This window comes from Strigops habroptila, chromosome W (assembly GCF_004027225.2).
Source record: "Strigops habroptila isolate Jane chromosome W, bStrHab1.2.pri, whole genome shotgun sequence".
NCBI lineage: Eukaryota > Metazoa > Chordata > Aves > Psittaciformes > Psittacidae > Strigops > Strigops habroptila.
This window is the reverse complement of record NC_044301.2, coordinates 4,227,026-4,245,939: the sequence shown is the minus strand read 5'-3', so window position 1 is coordinate 4,245,939 and position 18,914 is coordinate 4,227,026. Positions and strand designations below refer to the sequence as shown.

Here is an 18,914-nt window from a genome sequence, read left to right as displayed (position 1 = left end):
GACCATTTAATTAATCACATAGGGAAGAGGATATGCATGTGTTGTTACAGATACAGGAACCAGATGGATACCAGCCAAGTGGGTAAAGCCATGGCAAGAAAAGTTGCATGACCCACCCGAAAACAGCCCAGCACCTAAGGACTCCGTGCCATAACTGTGGAACTTGGGAGCCTTGGAGTTTGTGCGTTTGTGAGTATTGTGGGGTCAGATGGTATTGTTGAAGTTCTAGGGCACGCACGGGGTAGAAGGTCACAATGGTTCAAGGGATATGTGTCAAATGACATATTGTTTAAGTTATTGAGCTCAATATTACTTGTCAACAAGGATACAACTGAGGCCCGATTGTAATGATCAGGTACAATTTTGGGATGTGCCGTCTCGAGTTATTGCCTCCTTGTTTGCACCTGGAGTAGCTGCAGCAAAAGCATTAGGAGATGTGACTGAGTTAGGGTGTTGGGCCGCAAAGCAGATAAATTTAACGTCAGAAGTACTTAGGCAAGCATTTATTGATGTAGATAGCACAAGACACGCTGTTTTGCAAAATAGAGCTGCAATTGATTTTTGCTTTTAGCACAGGGTCACGGGTGTGAGAATTTTGAAGGGATCTGTTGTATGAATCTGACCATTCGGAGTCAATTCATAAAAGTCTCAAAGAGATGAAAGACAACATGAACAAATTAACGGTGGTCAATTCAGGTTTAGATAAGTGGTTAAGGGGTTGGGGCATGACGGGATGGCTTTTAGATCTTTGTAAACAAGGCATTGTAACTTTAAGTATAATTGTGATTGTATTGTTAATCGTTCCCTGTATCTTAAAGGGAGTGTCTAACATGATTACTAATTCCTTGAAGAAAGTTTGGCTGATTCAAAGAGAAAAAGGGGGAATTGTGGGGTCGCAATTGGAGGACAGTGGACACGTGATGAGCCAGCCATATGAGGGCCTCATCTAAGCATGCAGCCGCATACCAAGAAGAAGATAAGAGGAAGAAAACATCTGCCGTCGGATACATGGGAAGAACACCAGGAATTAGATGAAACAATAAGGACACTTACCGAGCCACGTGATTGCCTCGTGCAAGAGGGCTTTTACCAATCAAAAGGCGCATGACCGCATGTAGAGATAGAAAAATCTGTATATAAAGGGATCGTGGGAACAATAAAGTGGCTTCTGCTTGATTCACATTGGATCGTGTAGGGTCCATTGTCGTCTCTTCTCATCCAGGAATTCTAGAAGTCACCATGGAGTGGCCAGAGGGCAAAGATTTTGGGATGCCAACAGAGGAGGAGGTGATGCATGCTGAAGAGGCTCCACCATATAATGAACTGTCAGAGAGTGAAAAGAAATATGCCTTGTTTACTGATGGGTCCTGCCCTATTGCAGGAAAGCATCGGAGATGGAAGGCAGCTGTGTGGAGTCCCCTGGGACAAGTTGCAGAAACTGCTGAAGGAGAGGGTGAATCGAGTCAGTTTGCAGAGGTGAAAGCCATCCAGCTGGCCTTGGACATTGCTGAATGAGAAAAATGGCCAGTATTTTATCTCTATACTGACTCATGGATGGTGGCAAATGCCCTGTGGGGGTGGTTGCAGCAATGGAAGCAGAGCAACTGGCAACGCAGAAGTAAACCCATCTGGGCTGCTGCATTGTGGCAAGATATCGCTGCTCGGGTGCAGAACCTGGTGGTGAAGGTACGCCAGGTAGATGCGCATGTACCCAAGAGTCGGGCCACTGAGGAACACCAGAACAACCAGCAAGTGGATAAAGCTGCTAAGATTGAAGTGGCTCATGTGGGCTTAGATTGGCAACATAAGGATGAATTATTTTCAGCCTGGTGGGCCCATGACACCTCAGGCCATCAAGGCAGAGAGGCAACATATAGATGGGCTCGTGATCGAGGGGTGGACTTAACGATGGACACTATTGCCCAGGTTCTTCATGAATGTGAAACATGTGCTGCAATTAAGCAAGCTAAGCGGTTAAAGCCTCTCTGGTATGGAGGATGATGGCTGAGGTACAAATATGGGGAGGCCTGGCAGATTGACTATATCACACTCCCACTGACCCGCCAAGGCAAGCGCTATGTGCTTACCATGGTGGAAGCAACCACCGGATGGCTGGAAACATATGCTGTGTCCCATGCCACTGCCCGGAACACTATCCTGGGCCTTGAGAAACAAGTCTTGTGGTGTCACTGCACCCCAGAGAGAATTGAGTCAGACAATGGGACTCATTTCCGGAACAACCTCATGGACACTTGGGCCAAAGAGCATGGCATTGAGTGGGTATATCACATCCCCTACCATGCACCAGCCTCTGGGAAAATCGAACGGTACAATGGGCTGTTAAAAACTACCCTGAGAGCAATGGGTGGTGGGACTTTCCTTTCAAACACTAGGATACACATTTAGCTAAAGCCACCTGGTTAGTCAACACTAGGGGATCTGCCAACAGGGCTGGCCCAGCCCAATCAGAACTTTTACGTACTGTAGAGGGGGATAAAGTTCCTGTGGTGCACATAAAGAATTTGTTGGGGAAGACAGTCTGGGTTATTCCTGCTTCAGGTAAAGGCAAACCCACTCGTGGGGTTGCTTTTGCTCAGGGACCTGGATATACTTGGTGGGTAATGCGGGAAGATGAGGAAATCCAATGTGTACCTTAAGGGGATTTGATTTTGGGGGGAAACAGCCAATGAACTCAATTGTATGCTGTTGCCTGGTCTATAACACTTTTATAGCCCACCAGCTAGATATCTTCAGGTCGCCAGCAACTGACCCTGACTTCCCTCCAATCATCACTCCAACAAAGAACGAATTTTGCAAAACCAGACAAGCTCAGCAGTGACCAAACGAGTTTGGTGGTGTCATCAGCAGGCAACGATCCAACACTACACACCGTCCCTCCTGCCCTGAAAGACTATTACAAGAGATGGAGCCTGACATCATGGACTGGATGAATTCCGCAATTTTATAGGGATTGATCCATGGACTAAGGAATGATATCTCTCTCCTTGTGTGGGGGTGTGGGTGTACTTATATATATATAAAAAAGACAAAAGCAATGGTATATTGAAAAATGTGGAATCTGAGCCTGACGTGAATGGTATGGAATAAGGGGTGGATACTGTCCTGGGTTCAGCTATAGCAGTTGTTTTGCTCCTTCTTGGTTGCGGGTGCAGTGCTGTGTTTTTGACTTTCAGCCTGGGAACAACACTGGTAACAACGATGTTTTTAGTTGTTGCTAAGTAATGTTTACTCCAGGCAAGGACTTTCTCAGTCTCATGCTTTGCCAGGGAGGAGGGGAAGCTGGGAGGAAGCAGCGACAGGACACCTGACCCAAACTAGCCAAAGGGGTATTCCATACCACGGCACATCATGCCAAGTATATAAACCAGGGGGAGTTACCCGGAAGGCTGAGATCGGTATTCGGGTCTGGCTGGGTATTGTTCGGCAGGTGGTGAGCAGTTGTATCCTCTCCCCTTGTTATTTCCCCTATCATTATTATTATTGGTGGTAGCAGTAGTGGTTTTGTATTATACCTCATTTAGTGGACTGCTCTTATCTCAACCCATGGGAGTTACATTCTTCTGATTCTCCTCTCCATGCCTCCGGGAGCAGGGGGAGGAAGAAGGGGGGGAGTGAGCGAGCAGCTGCGTTGTTCCGAGTTACCGTCTGGGCTCAAACCACGACATCGGGGATTCCAAAAACTAATTGGATCTTCTTATCTCCTGAATTGGTACAATGTGCTGATTAATATTGTGCTTGAAAAATAGTACAATTTAATGTAAGTCACCCAGTTTTAATGTGTAAATCACCAAATGCAAACAGTAACTGTAGGGAATCATTTGGTGAACTTCATGCATTGGATTGAACAACTCAGTGTTCACCACTGGTGGAACATATTTACAGCATTCTCACCCTCTGCTATGAAATTTCTGAATATTTTACTTCACCCACTAATCATGGTAATTGTTATCCTTATTTTACTAACAGTATGAAATTGCTGTCTATGGTACCAATTGCGAGAAATTCTCTCATGTGTCTCCGTCGTGATCGGGTATCAAAGGACTCAATGTAATGAATGGGAACCTAGCTGAGAGTTAATCCCTGCTCATGACTATGAGAGATGTAACAAAATATGTTTTTGACAGAGTGTATACGATAAAGAATATATATTTATGTTCATTGTGACTGTCAGAAAAAGCAGCCGTTCTATGACCTTCATACTTGGCCGCACCGGGGCACATGGCTGCTGCTCTCGTCATGGACAACAGTGAGATCATGAGAAACTGCACAGCCCCACAAGTAAACAATTACAGAGATGACATAAAGCCGGCTGTTTTTCTAAGAATATAAAAGCAGGACCCTCTTGTAGCCGAATCCGAAGCCTCACCTATGGGTGGACGCACCATGTAGGAACTTTCCCAATTCCCTGAGACTCCTGGCATCGGCTGCAATGGGGCTTCCCAGCTTGAAGTGTGGGCCTGGATGATGAAGATTAGGTGGTAATTGGTGATGTATTTCTTCTTACTCACTGTTCTCTCTATGCAGTAACAATTTGATGCATTGCTGATTTTCCTCTGTGCTATACACATGTATATCTGATTCACTTTATTGTGCTTTTTTACTATATATATACCTGATTCATGTTAGTGTGCTTGTTTGCTTTAGTGTTTGTTTGCTTTAGTGTGCATTTTTAATAAACTGTGCATATTATACAGCTAGTGTGTGATTGTTTTGTTGAGTACCCTGCCTGTTAGCAAAACACAAGCAAGGAGTGGGAGGAGAAGGGTTTAAATATTTGCAATAGCAACAAAAATTTGATTGATTTGATATTGTCCTGATGTGACCAAAGATGGTGAAGATGCCCCAGATTGGAACAGTACCAATGGTACTAGTTACACCCAAAAATCCCTATGCATGGGAAGCCAAAGACTGTTCAGGAAAGGTACACCGGATTAGCACCTGGTGGATCTCACCTTCTTTTTAACCCTGTCGGTCAAATAAGACCGAGCATGTTTCTCTTCCCTTTTTGTGTTCATAGGAACCCTAGATGAACTGCACATGGATGGACGGATTGGCCTACGCTAACCTTGAGTGCATCCAGGGAATCTTGTCACTCAGCTGTAATATTATTTCTGTTGTACATGATTGTTTGCAAACCCAGGTTTTAAGATAATGAACCAATGAATTGTATCATCGACATTATGTCTTATCTTAACAATGCAGGTCCTTCTCGCTATAGACCTGCAATGGCCCTGGTCTCAAGCTCACATAAAATACACAGGGAGCATGGGATTAAATTCTAACAAAGGCTTAAATCTGTCAACGGTGGTGATGCACGGGACGGAGGTGTACTTGGGAAACGAGTGGGGCTGGGATAGCACAAACAGACTTCCACAGTTGCTGGGGGCAGTGGGAGAACAAATAAAGGTAGGATGCAGGGTTATTAATGGATCCACTCACCAATGAGTAACTCAAATCTCCGTAACTGAAATAAAACCTGAGGAGAAATAAATAAAAACCTGTGCTGAGGAGCGATGGGACTGTTGGTCCAATTTTACTTTGGTCCAGCCAGTCTTTGTGGTCTGCCTCTGGGCACAAAACAGCATAGGGTTATCCTTTAAATTCAAGATTAACACCATGACAACAGCCTCTGTGCCAAATGTAGAAGACATGGAACCCACACCCCAACCAATTTTTGAGAGTATATTTACTCGGCCTCCTATTAGTCTAACTCCTTACATTTTCAATATCGGTCCTTATGTCATCAAAAATACTGGTCAACAACAAATATTGTTTAACCCATCATATTCCCTCAAGCAGGTGGAACTATCAATGCAGATTAACATCTCTGTGATCAAACCCACCTGCTCACCATTCCTGGGTACATCTCATGCAGGGTGGTCAGCATGGTTAAATGGACGAAACCTCACCCCCTCAAGACGACCAAAGAGAGATGTGACCGGTATCTTAGGAACTGGACTAGGAGTCTTAAATAGCATAGACGCTGAAGTACTTGCCAATAAACTAGTCACAACGACCAGTGATCTAAACAAATTGAAATATCCTTGACGGTCCTCTCTTCTAGCTTTGGGAACTCACCAATGGCTTTTATCGAATATATTACCTCAATGGGAAGAAATGAGTGAAAAAGACCACCAACTGATCATAAATGCACTTGGTGTAGCCCAAGACAATGTTTCTCTGGCTCTCAGTTGTATCCAAGCCCAACTGTGGATGCAATCAATGACAGCTGCAATTATAAGGGAAGGCGAAGAAGGCACCTCGCCCACTGAAATTTGGAAAATAATATGGGATAATGCAATTGAATTTGAGAGGAAATTTCAGTCTTGGTGGTACCTGGTTAACTTCACTTACGATCCCACTGAGAGTAAAGTCACTGCTTTTGTCTTAACGATACGCAATGCTTCGGTATACACTATATACCCAATCATTGTGCTGGGGTTGAATCACCACGGGACTATACTTTATCCAATAGAACATAGAGTATGGGCACAATACGAAAATAAATGGCAAACTGTCGATGTTGATGCATGCATGACACGAAGCCAACAAGGATTTATTTGTGAGAGTAATACCATTAAAGTGCAAGACATTTGTCTTGACACTGAACAAAATGTTTGTCATTTTGAAATACATCCCAATGAAATTCAAAAATCTGTGCTTATATATGTTGGAAAAGGATGTGCTTGTATGAGAACTCTTTGTAATTCTGTACTGATAGACGACATTGTTATAGATATAAATAACCACTCGAACCTTTGTGTTTGTAACTTTACTAACATTATTGGATGCGACTTTAATTATTCAGCTCCTGTCACATCTCATCAATTGCTGCAATCTGACTATACACTGACTAATGATCTACTACTCGCTCCTATCGGAATGAACCTTAAGTTAGTGAAAAAGCTGCTCCACCATGATGACTTGAAGCAGTTGTTGATCCAGGCCAAAGAGAGTGGACAAAAGACTCTAATTACCATCCACCATGATGCGGAAGAAGTCCATCAAGTGCTAGAAAGAGTCAAGAAAGACGGAAGACATGAATGGTGGGACACTCTTTTTGGATGGTCACCAACCGCCACAGGGATTCTCAACAGGATGCTCCACCCTGTTGTGATCTTGCTAATGCTCACTATATTATGTTTTGCTTTGACAATTGCTTTATATGTTAGGCTTTGGATTATGATGAAACGCTTAACTCATTTGATATCCCCACAAGATATATATGGACTCGACAACCCTCACTCAAAGACTATATGGGATATTCCCAATTCCCTCTAAGTATCGTGAAGCTTGAGTGACTATAGTCATGGGGTGGAATATGTGGGATAATTACTGAATATGATTTAGAAATTAAACTTATATTTAAAAATGTAGCATTGCTCACACATAAAGGAAAAACAGACTTTCAGGGTAAGATGCAGCTGCACGTGGTATGCCAGGAATTCACTCCACAGCGGTTCCCGTGACAACACTGCTTGATGGAGGATGGAGCAGAGTAGAGATTCTGCGGCCAAACTCTGTCATAACACCAGCAGAGATGGGAACTAGGTGGTACTTAAAACTGATAAGCTGCATACTTGCTGCCCTGAGCCAACAGTCTGTCATCTTTTGACAAAATGCTGTCCTTTGTGTGAACTTTGCTTCATTATAATGCATTTCAATACGAAAACACACCTCCACCTCCAATGCTACCCGCCTCCAAAGTGAGACCACCCCTCTTTGAGCATGCTCTTTGAATTTTTTGTGTCATATACCTTTAAAAGCGAAGCGAGGAAAATTTACACCAATAACAATAAAGGTATGTATGACTAGAGTCACTCAAGCTCCACCTTGAAAGTGAAAAAAAAGTATAAAAATGACCCAAAAAGTGGGGGCTTTAGGGAAGACATCATCGTGGACGAGCCGAGGAAGACCCCATCAGCTGACTACTCTCAACTCCTGGGACCAGTCGACAGGCTGGACCTTTCTTCCCCCCCATAGGGACGCCTTTGGGTAAGACTTGCACTGTATCCAGTGCTTCCCCAGGAAAATTAGGAATCTCTATATAGAGTTACTTTTTACTTTTATACTTTAAAGCCAGGCTGTATTATTCATAACTTTGTCATGTGGTTGTATACCTTATTATTTGCACGTGCTTTTGCAGACAGTGTATTTATCACCGGCAATCCACAAGAACCTGTATCTGTTGCTTTAATAAACTGCACTGTTTAAGTAGCTAACCATAAATCTCTCATTGAACACGACAGTGTGGCCGTGCTAGTTCGTGAGCATGATTAGACTGAAGGTGCAGTGCACTATTAGTGCATCCGGAATCGTGATTATTCAATATATTGAGTGCGACCGGACTGATAGTGGCAAATTGGGCATCACTCAGAATCTAAGCCTAGCTGCACCCAGCCCTTCTAATATCTGAGGACCAGCTGGAAAGCAAGGGGGTTTATTTTCTGCCAAATTATTTTACCCTTTCACACAACACCCCTACTAAGGACAAGTGATCAACTAAGATGATATTTTGCAAGAACAGAGGTTTCCTTAACTGAAGGATCCATATCTAAGAGAAACATGAATTACTGATGCCTAATAACTTTGAAGAAGTTGATGACAGAAACATGGTGAATGGTGTCACATCTAGTTGGCAACCAGTCACTAGTGGGTCTCCCAGGGCTCAGTATTGGGGCCATGTGGTGGTACATCCCCCCATCTTTCTTGGACCCCCCTGCTTCTCCAAGAATTCCTGTTAGGTCCCAGCCTTTGCACAGATGCAGGGAGTCAGACAGCTGGGTGCTCCCTGGCTGTACCATGAATTCTAATTACCTAGCAAAGGTGGGAAGGGGCACACAGATACCAGGAAGGTCGGATACTCCCTGATCATACCAGGAGTTCTTTTAGGATGATAAATCTTTCCCTGACAACCTGAAACAACCGACATGGAATTGAGGTCAGGATGAAAATTTACTACTGACTACAGCCAATCATCTCACAACCCTATAAATAGTGGTCCCAAGAGAGAGACCCTTTGAGCTCTCCTGGACCGCAGTGAGCTGCGACCAGTTATCTCTCTCTCAGTGAAACAGCTCTCAGAATCTGTAAACTCTCAAGTTTATGAAATAGGGGAATCATTTGCCTGTGCTGTTACCGTTGCTCACTGACACTCAACCCTTCACCTGTTGAGGAATGCTGAGAAAGCTGACATATTGTACTATACTTTTACTTTTCACTGCACCCAAGGGAAATTTTTAACATACGTATGTGTATATACATATATACATCTATATATCCACATATCTCCATCTTAGTGTGCCATGTTAGTTTAGATACTTAATTTTAAAGTGCATGTATATTAGCTTCAATAATCAAGTGTTGTTAGAAGTCCTGTGATTCATTTGAAAAAATACAAAATGCTGCTAAATTACATTTGTAATCCTTTAGATGAATACCATTGACCAGGTCTGAGACTAAGTCTAGATTCAGCTGCACCTAGACTCTTCTCCGAGAGGAAGTTTAGAAAGCAAGGGGATCCAATCTGAACCTCGTGACTCATGATTCGTAAAACTCGTTAAGAACTCGCCAACGAAGTTTAAGTTGACAAGCAGGTATTTTTTATTGCAGCGCTGGGAGACACAGGGGATATCTCCTCCTAATGTGTCCCCTTTAAGCATCAAACAGACCGTGATTATATTGTTGCTTAACATACATATTCATTACATTTCCGGTAAACGTCATACATATTCATTAGTTTTCCGAGTTCTCGTGCTAATTGGTTTCCAAAAATCGTTGGACTGTTTTTAAATCCTTGAGGTAACACTGTCCAAGTTAACTGAGTTTTTTTTTTCCATATTGGGGTTTTCCCATTCAAAAGCAAACAAATTTTGGCTTTCTTTGGCTAAGGGCAGGCAGAAGAATGCATCCTTTAAGTCCAGGACGGTAAACCATTTTTGGTTATTGTTCAGTTTAGTTAACAAGGTATATGGATTAGCCACTACTGGATGAATATCCTCCACAATTTTGTTGACTGCCCTTAAATCTTGAACTAACCTATAATTTTTTCCATCAGATTTCTTTACTGGTAAGATAGGGGTGTTATATTCTGATTCACACTCAATTAACAATCCATATTCTAAAAATTTATCAATAATTTCTTTGATTCCCTCCCGATCCTCTAATTTTAAGGGATATTGTTTTATCCAAACTGGGCAGGCCCCCCCTTTTTATTTCCACTTTAACAGGCAAAGCATTTTTCGCCTTACCTGGAACTTCAGATGCCCATACCCCCGGATATACCTGATTAAAGACTTCTTCTATTTCAGGGAGGTCCTCTTTTTCGCTTTTCTGTTGAATTAAAGATAAACTCAGGATTTCAATTAATTGTTCATCCTTAACTCTTAATTCCATTTCTCCTTCCTTAAATGTTATAGTTGCTTCCAAATGCTCTAGTAAATCTCACCCCAACAAAGATTTTGGAGAATTTGGCATATATAAAAACTTATGCATTCCTATCTGTTTTCCCAATTTGTATTCTAAAGGTTTCAGAAAAAACGCTTTTTCTTGGTGGCCACTAGCTCCCACAACTGTAACAAATTCTTTTCTTAATGGAATCAAACTCTGATTTAACACCGAATAGGTTGCTCCTGTATCCACTAAAAATTCTACCTCCTTTTCTCTAGTCCCTAGCTTTAATTTAACCAGTGGATCCGCTAGGGTAGATTCCCCAGGTCCCCGTCAGTCTAGTTCCAATTCAGTCACTGGAGCCACATGGAGATTCTTTAGCTTAGGGCAATCTTGCTTCCAATGTCCAATTTCCCTACAGTATGCACACTGCTCCGATCCCAAAGGAGAAGAATTTACTCCTCCACCCCTGCCTGACATTCCTCTTCTGCCTCTGCCTTGTCCTCTCATATTAGTCCCTCTACCGGTTTCTACTTGTCCCAAAGCTGCCACCGTAGCCATGGCTATGGCACAACCCAGCTTTTTCTTCTCTACCTGTTCCCGATTTCTATACACTCTCCACGCTTCTTCTATCAATCAACTTTTCTATATCACGATTATCTGGTTTTTTAAACTTCTGAAGCTTCTTTCTAATATCTTTTGATGATTGCCCTAAAAATAGATTGGCTATCTATCTGGTGCTTCCCTTCCTCTGAGGAGGGATCTAATGTAGTGAACTTTCGCATTGCTTCTCTCAACCTGTCCAAAAACTCAGTCGGTGTTTTGGCTTGCCCTTGTTTTATAACAAATAGGGCTGACCAATTTACTGGTTTTGGAATTGCATTTTCCAATCCAAATTTTATCCAATGTTGATATCTTTTCAGAGCGGCATAATCCGCAGGCTCATCATAATCCCAGCCTGCTGTTGTGGTGGGAATATGGTCTTCCACTCTGCCTGCTAATGGTCCTGCAGTAAGTAACCTGAGCACTCACATGAGTGTGGGCAGTTTTTAACACCAGCTGGTTTTCCGTTTCAGTTAATGCATCCAGCATTACATCTATATCTTCCCAGTCAGGATCTTGGCTTTTAACAATCAACTCAAACCTTTTTGCCACTCCTATTGGATCATCTCGATAGTCTTTCACAGCTAACTTCCAAGCATCTAAATCTCCCATTGAAAAATTCACCTTTATTCTCATCTGACTCTCTGGTCCCATTGCCTGTCTTAAAGGTGCCTGAGTTACCAGTCCTGTTTTACTACGAACAAGTTGACAAGCAGGTATTCTTTATTGCAGCGCTGGGAGACACAGGGGATATCTCCTCCTAATGTGTCCCCTTTAAGCATCAAACAGACCGTGATTATATTGTTGCTTAACATACATATTCATTACATTTCCGGTAAACGTCATACATATTCATTAGTTTTCCGAGAATCATTTTACATAATTCCACGCCCATTTTCGCATGCACATAACAACGTGGTAGTGGTCTTTGGTGGTCGTTTTACTTCTTCCAACAATCTTCATCACTTGGCCGTTCCTTGAACTCTTGTTCTGGTAGTCTTTGAAGCATGCGTAGTAGATAAATGCTTATGCCAGCTTAATTGGTTCGGTAACACTGCTGACATAAGTGAGTGATTTCTCCCCGTCCTTCTACTTATCAGTTAACTTAGCTACAGCACATCCTGAACATCTGCTAGTTTCAGATACTCTTTATCTACAGTCCTGTTTTGCTTACAATAAATACTGTACGGAGGTCATAAGGTTCTAAAACCATGTCAGCTACAACGATTTATCTTACACAAGAATCCTTATTATGTTCTTTTGGTTGGGCTTTTTAGGTTTGGAAAGTTTTGTTGTTATGTCAGCAACCACTAGTCCGGTTTTGGCTGATTATTATGAAATATTCACCTAAGATACTTTCCATTGCTATTGTTACAAAGCCACCAAGCTTTTATTTACAAAGGATTATATTTCATTTTGTACTTCCTTGTCTCTCTCAACAGGAGGATTTCCCTTATCCTTTTCACCTTCAATCCCTCTACCTCGATTTCCTTTTAAATTCCATTAGACATAAACCGTTGTCCAAGTCTGAGACTAGGAGTAGATCCAGCCACACCTAGGCTCTGTCAAGAGTTTAGAAAGCAAGGGGGGTCTAGTCTGAGTCTCGTGAGTCAACAGGAAGATCTCCCTTATTCTTTCGTATTTTCGGTTTCTATACACATTATTTCAATTCAATTCTTTATAAATCATGTTAACCCAATCCTGTATAAATAATTTCCAATTGTGACAGAATCTTTTTTTGTATGTAATAGAGGACCTTGCCATCAAACTCTGTTGAATCACACATTTATAAATTTCTCTTAAAATTACTTTTGCTAATATCTCTGATTCTTTTAGCCACCCTAAAGACTCTGTTTCATGACAGGCCAGTCTCATTTAATATCTTTATTGACAGTCTGGATGAGGGGATCAAGTGCACCCTCAGTAAATTAGCATTGTATGTCAGGGAGTGCATCGGGAGGGAAAAGGTGGACAGGAGGAGAAAAGCAGACGTTCACCACCCCAGGGCCTAATGGCTTGCGTCTGGAGTAGGGCCAACAGCCAGCCATCTGCGGACGACCCCACACCACCCTCCGTTACAACCACCGACGAAGCGCCGGGAGACGGCAGTGGAGGAGGAGGAGGAGGAGGAGGAGGAGGAGGAGGGGGAGGGGGAGGGGAGGGGGAGGGGGAGGGGGAGGGGGAGGGGGAGGGGGAGGGGGACGAGCGGCGGCAACTACGAGCGCGCTTGCGTGCTACCGCGTAGTGGTGGACTGGGTGGAGGATCGCTTCCTGCGCTCTTGTCGCAGTTCGGAATTTGCAGTGCGCCTGCGCGTTGGTGTAGGGGAGGAGGGCGGTGTCCGGCTCTGTGTTTTGAACGTCTCGATGCGGTAAGCTCACTATTTGGCAGGAAGGTGAGGAGGCCTCTATCCTGGTGGTGGAGCTCGTGTACGGAGAGGAAGATCTAAATGTGGCAGAGGCGAACAGGAGGCAGCAGTGGTGACGGACAAACGAGACAAGGGGAACAGCTGTCTCTACTGCTGCTGCAGAGAATCTGAGTGGCCTAGTGAGACAAGAGGACTGCTGCAACTGCATCGCTAACGCTCCTTGACCATCCCCCTGGTACTCCCAGGCGCCCATCCCCCCAGCAGGTGAGTAGCGAATGCGGGCGGGAGGGGGGAGGGAAGCGCAGTCTGTCGCACCGCCTTTGGCTTGGCTTAGCCTAGCCTAGTACCGGGCAGAGCCGGAGGGAGGCGCTGTGGAATGAGCTTGGAGCTACTGCTCGTAGCTTTCCCTTCCCTCCCCCGAGGCTGACGTTATTTATATGCTTGCAGCGCTCCGTCTCAGTTACCCTTTCTTCTTCACTGCCTGCCTCAGGGGCCCGCCCGCACGCCGTGAGAGGCGGACGAGAGTGGGGACCCTCGGGCTTGTGTTGCCGTTTCTATTTTCCCTTCCCACATAGCGCACCGGCTCCTTGCCAACCCCCATTCTGCCGGGCTCCGGGGCACTGCTGTCTTCCTTTGGCACGGTCCCTCTCGGTATCTACCCCACCTCCACATAGTCCCTTGCTGGAGGGGAGGGGTCGCAGCTGCACCTCTGCTTCTCTCTGTGGAGCTATTGTACTGTGGGCTGGGGCCCACCGAGGGGCTCCCAGCAGATAAGCCTTTCGATAGCGCACGTTGGGAGAGGTGGAGATGTGCCTCTGCCCTGTCATCCGTCCGCTCCTCTCCCGAGAAAATGGGGTGAAGAGGATGCGAGAGCAGTGGCGGGGCTCGGCCGCGCTGCAGTAGCTAAAGGCTGGAGCTGGGAGAGCTGCGGTTACACACGCCACTGCTGCTGTCTGGGATACTCGGAGTGCGTGTGTATATGCGCGCGCTCTGCTCGCGCTTTGCTGGGTTCCTTTGTCTGCTGCTGCCGCTTTCCCCTCCTCCCTCCATTCCCTCTCTCCTCCCTCTTCATCTTTCTTTCCCCTTTCTCCCAGACTCAAAACGCTGCTGCAGCTGCAGGTTTGTAAATACTGGACCAACACACACAACATGGCTGACGGTCGCACTGCTCCTTCACTAGACTCTCCTCTTTCTCCTTCTGTCTGTGCCGCTTAGCCTCTCCTCCATTTTAGGCTTTTGTTTCTTCCCCTTTCTCCCATTAAAAAAAAAAAAAAAATCACCCTTATTGGGTGCATGGCGGGATTTCAAGGGTAAGGATCCTCGCTTTGGAGGCTTTCTCCTTTCGTTTTGCTGTTTACAACAAAATGAAACCTAAAATCAGAGGGAGTTTGGAAGGAGGGATGGAGGGGGGAGAACTGGCTGAGCCCTGCTGAGAGAGGCTTGATTGGAATGCTTGATTGGAATGCGTGTATCTCTTTGGGGGAGGGGGCTGGTGCACCGAAGTGCTGGCGGAGAAGAAATACTGTATTATGCTTGCAAAATGATCTAGTGCCTTTTCTTTCATTTTAGGATGTAGTTCGGTATAAGGTATCAACTCGGCAGAGTCTTATAAAAAAGACCTGAACTAGTTATGTTCGAATAGGCATTGTATAGTGAAAAACCATAGTATAGGGGTTTTTTTATGGGTTCTTGGCGTTCTCTGTATCTCCTTGTCAGTATCTTAAATAGCTCCACAGATCACGTGATATCAAACTGGAATTAACACTTGCTGGATCTCTTTGTGTTGCTAGTTTTTTGTCACAGATTAATTTGCTCTTGTGATGACAATAGCACAAACGGAAGTGTGGGATTTTTTGTTGTTAAAAGGAGCAGGGTTTTTTCTGTTCTTAAAAAAGAAAAGGTAATAGCATCATGAACTGAAGTGCGATACTGAACTACAAGACAGCATGTTTCTGTTCTCTCCTAACACAAAACAAATGTTCAGTTCAGCACCTCCCAACCTCGGTTATCCAGAGTACCCCCATCGATGAAAATAGCTTATATTTTATTGTGGGGGTTTTGGTGGTGGTGGTGTGCTTTGTTTTTTGGTTTGGGGTTTTTTAATGATATAAAGTAAAAATAATGTTTGTATTTCTTGGGCACATCTAAAATGATCTGCTGGGGAACCACATATCTAGGCTTTAATTTAAGGGTTAATGCTCAAGGTGCAAAGGATGTGATACTTTCTGATGCTTTCTAAGCATATGTTACCGTAACTCAGAGTAAATGTTTCAAAGATTATGTTTAAAAACAGAGTCTTTAATCAAAGCATGTACACATTGATAGCCAGGAGTCAGGGAGTGCATTGACTGCCTTGAACTCAATATTATGAGTGAGAAGGCTGAAAGTTTGTGGGTGAAGGTTGGCCTTCGCCCTGATCAAGCAGATATCCTGGTGTCTGTTATAGACCGCCCAGCCAGGATGAAGCTACAGATGAAGTGTTCTTCAAACAACTGGGAGAAGTTTCACGATCGCTTGCCCTTGTTCTCATGGGGGACTTCAACCTACCAGATGTCTGCTGGAAGTACAATACAGCAAAGAAACAATCCAGGAGGTTCTTAAAGGGTGTGGAAGATAACTTTGTAACACAGCTGGTTAGTGAGCCAACTAGGGGAGATGCCTGGCTAGACCGGCTGTTCACAGAGAAGGACTGGTGGGTGGTGTGATGGTTGGAGGCTGTCTTGGGCAAAGCAATCACAAAATGATTGAATTTTCAGTCCTTGGAGAAGTCAGGAAGAAGGTTAGCAAAACCTCCACCTTAGACTTAGAGGGCTGACTTTGGCCTATTCAGGACACTGGTTGGCAGAACACCTTGGGAAGCATTACTGAAGGATGAAGGGGTCCAGGAAGGCTGGATGCTCTTGAAGAATGAAATCCTTAAGGCGCAGGAGCAGGCAGTCCCTATGTGCCAAAAATCAAACTGGTGGGAAGAAGACCAGCCTGGCTGAACAAGGAGATATTGCTGGAACTTGGGGGAAAAAAGAGGAGAATTTATCACCTATGGAAGAAAGGACAGTTACCCCATGAGAAGTATAAGGATGTTGTTAGGTTATGTAGGGAGAAAGTCAGAAAGGTGAAGGCACAGATGGAACTAAATCTGGCCACTGCCATGAAAGATAATAAAAAGTACATTTTCAAATATATTAGCAATAAAAGGAGGGCCAAGGAGAACCTCCATCCTCTACTGGATACTAGGGGAAACCTAGTGACTAAGGATGAGGCAAAGGCTGAGGTACTTAATGCTGCCTTTGCCTCAGTCTTTAATAGTCACACCAGCCATCCTCAGGGTACTCTGTTCCTTGAGTTGCATGATGGAGATGGGGAGCTGACTGAAGTCCCCATAATTCAGGAAGAAATGGTTAGTGACCTCCTCCTCCACTTAGATGTATACAAGTCTATGGGGCCGAATGGGTTATACCCAAGAGTGCTGAAGGAGCTGGTGGAGGATCTCACCAAGCCGCTCTCCATCATTTATCAGCAGTCTTGGTCTAGTGGGCAGGTCCCAGAGGACTGGAGTTTGACCAACGTGACACCTCTCTATAAAAAAGGCAGGAAGGAGGACCCTGGGAACTACAGGCCTGTCAGCCTGACTTCAGTGCCAGGGAAGGTCATGGAGCAGTTGATCCTAAGTGAGAGCATACAGCACATGTGGGAAAACAGGGGGGGTCAGGCCCAGTCAGCACGGGTTCATGAAGGGCAGGTCCTGCTTGACCAACCTGATCTTCTTCTATTACAAGGTGATCTGCCTGGTTGATGAGGGAACAGCTGTAGACATTGTCTATTTGAACCTTAGTAAAGCATTTGATACTGTGCCCCACAGCATTCTCCTGGAGAACCTGGCTGCTCATGGCCTGGATAGGAGGATTCTTCACTGGGTTGGAAACTGGCTGGATGGCCGAGCCCAAAGAGTGGTGGTAAATGGTTTCGCATCTAGTTGTCGACTGGTCGCTAGTGGTGTCCCTCAGGGCTTGGTGTTAGGGCCGGTGTTGTTTAATATCTTTCGTGATGATCTGGATGAGGGGATCGAGTGCACCCTCAGTATATTTGCAGACAACATCAAGTTGGTTGGGGGTGTTGATCTGCTGGAGGATAGGAAGGCTCTGCAGAGGGATCTGGACAGGCTGGATCAATGGGCTGTGGCCAATGGTATGAGGTTCAGTAAGGCAAAGTGCTGGGTCTTGCATTTGTGTCACAAAATCCCCATGCAATGCTACAGGCTTGGGGAAGAGTGGCTGGAAAGCTGCTTGGCCAAAAAGGAACTGGGGGTGTTGATTGATGGCTGGCTGAACATGAGCCAGCAGTGTGCCCAGGCAGCCAAGAAGGCCAATGGCATCCTGACTTGTATCAGAAATAGCGTAGCCATCAGGGCCAGGGAAGTGATCATTCCCCTGTACTCGGCACTGGTGAGGCCGCGCCTCGAGTATTGTGTTCAGTTCTGGGCCCCTCACTACGAGAAAGACATTGAGGTGCTGGAGCAGGTCCAGTGAAGGGCAACAAAGCTGGTGAAGGGTCTGGAGCACAAGTCTTATGAGGAATGGCTGAGGGAACTGGAGTTGTTTAGCCTGGAGAAGGCTCGGGGGGACCTTATTGCGCTCTACAACTACCTAAAAGGAGGTTGTAGTGAGGTGGGGGTTGGTCTCTTCTCCCAAGTAACAAGCCATAGGACAAGAGGTAATGGCTTCAAGCTGCACCAAGCGAGGTTTAGATTGGATATTAGGAAAAATTTCTTCACAGAGAGGGCGCTCAGGCATTGGAACAGGCTTCCCAGGAAAGTGGTGGAATCACCGTCCCTGGAAGTGTTCAAAAACCGTGTAGATGAGGCCCTCAGTGACATGGTTTAGTGGTGGTCTTGGCAGTCCTGGGGTAATGGTTGGACTTGATGATCTTAAAGATCTTTTCCAACTTAGTTGATTCTATGATTCAGGACTTCTATCAGAGCAGTGCCCTAAAGTAATGTCCTAACTTTTCTTTGGTTACTTTACTTTGTAAGCTTCTAGTGGAGAAGCACCGGCATAGCATAATCATAGTGGTTTATTGAGATCAAGTAGTTACTGCATGTTAATGCTAGAATTAAGTATCATATATTAATAATTTCTTTAATCTGTGGGTTTTTTTCTTCCACTTTTTCCACCCTCCATTAACAAGTCTTGATTAACTGGAGGAGAAATTAAATTATAGTATTGAGTTTACCACAATGTAAAACTTAAGTGGAATCATCCAAATTGCATTTTGGAATCTATATTCACATCATGGCTCTTAAGCAAACTGTAATACTTCTAGATGAAAAAGTCAGTGGACTGTGCAGCACTCAGTTACTCTTTAACTATTGTTAACTAAAACAAATTAGTTAACTAATTTGTATTTTATCTATGAGCAGTGAAAAATGGGCCTGGGATCACTAATGTAATTTTCAAGTAATGGTGAAATTATTTAATTGAATAATATACAGTACTTATTACTATTTTCAGCACATGACAGTGGTTGGATTTAACTTTG

The 18,914-nt window shown here is 44.4% G+C and overlaps 1 protein-coding gene across 2 annotated transcripts in view; it reads left to right on the top strand.

The window, feature by feature from the left end:
* Positions 1-13,538: 13,538 nt before the first annotated feature.
* The window catches only part of LOC115618977 (spindlin-Z), a 75,308-nt gene continuing 69,932 nt past the window's right edge, over positions 13,539-18,914 (top strand). For both annotated transcript variants that reach the window (XM_030510990.1, XM_030510992.1), the window contains exon 1: positions 13,539-13,643. The gene's annotated coding sequence lies outside the window, so the exon portion shown is untranslated. The remainder of the gene's footprint in view (positions 13,644-18,914) is intronic.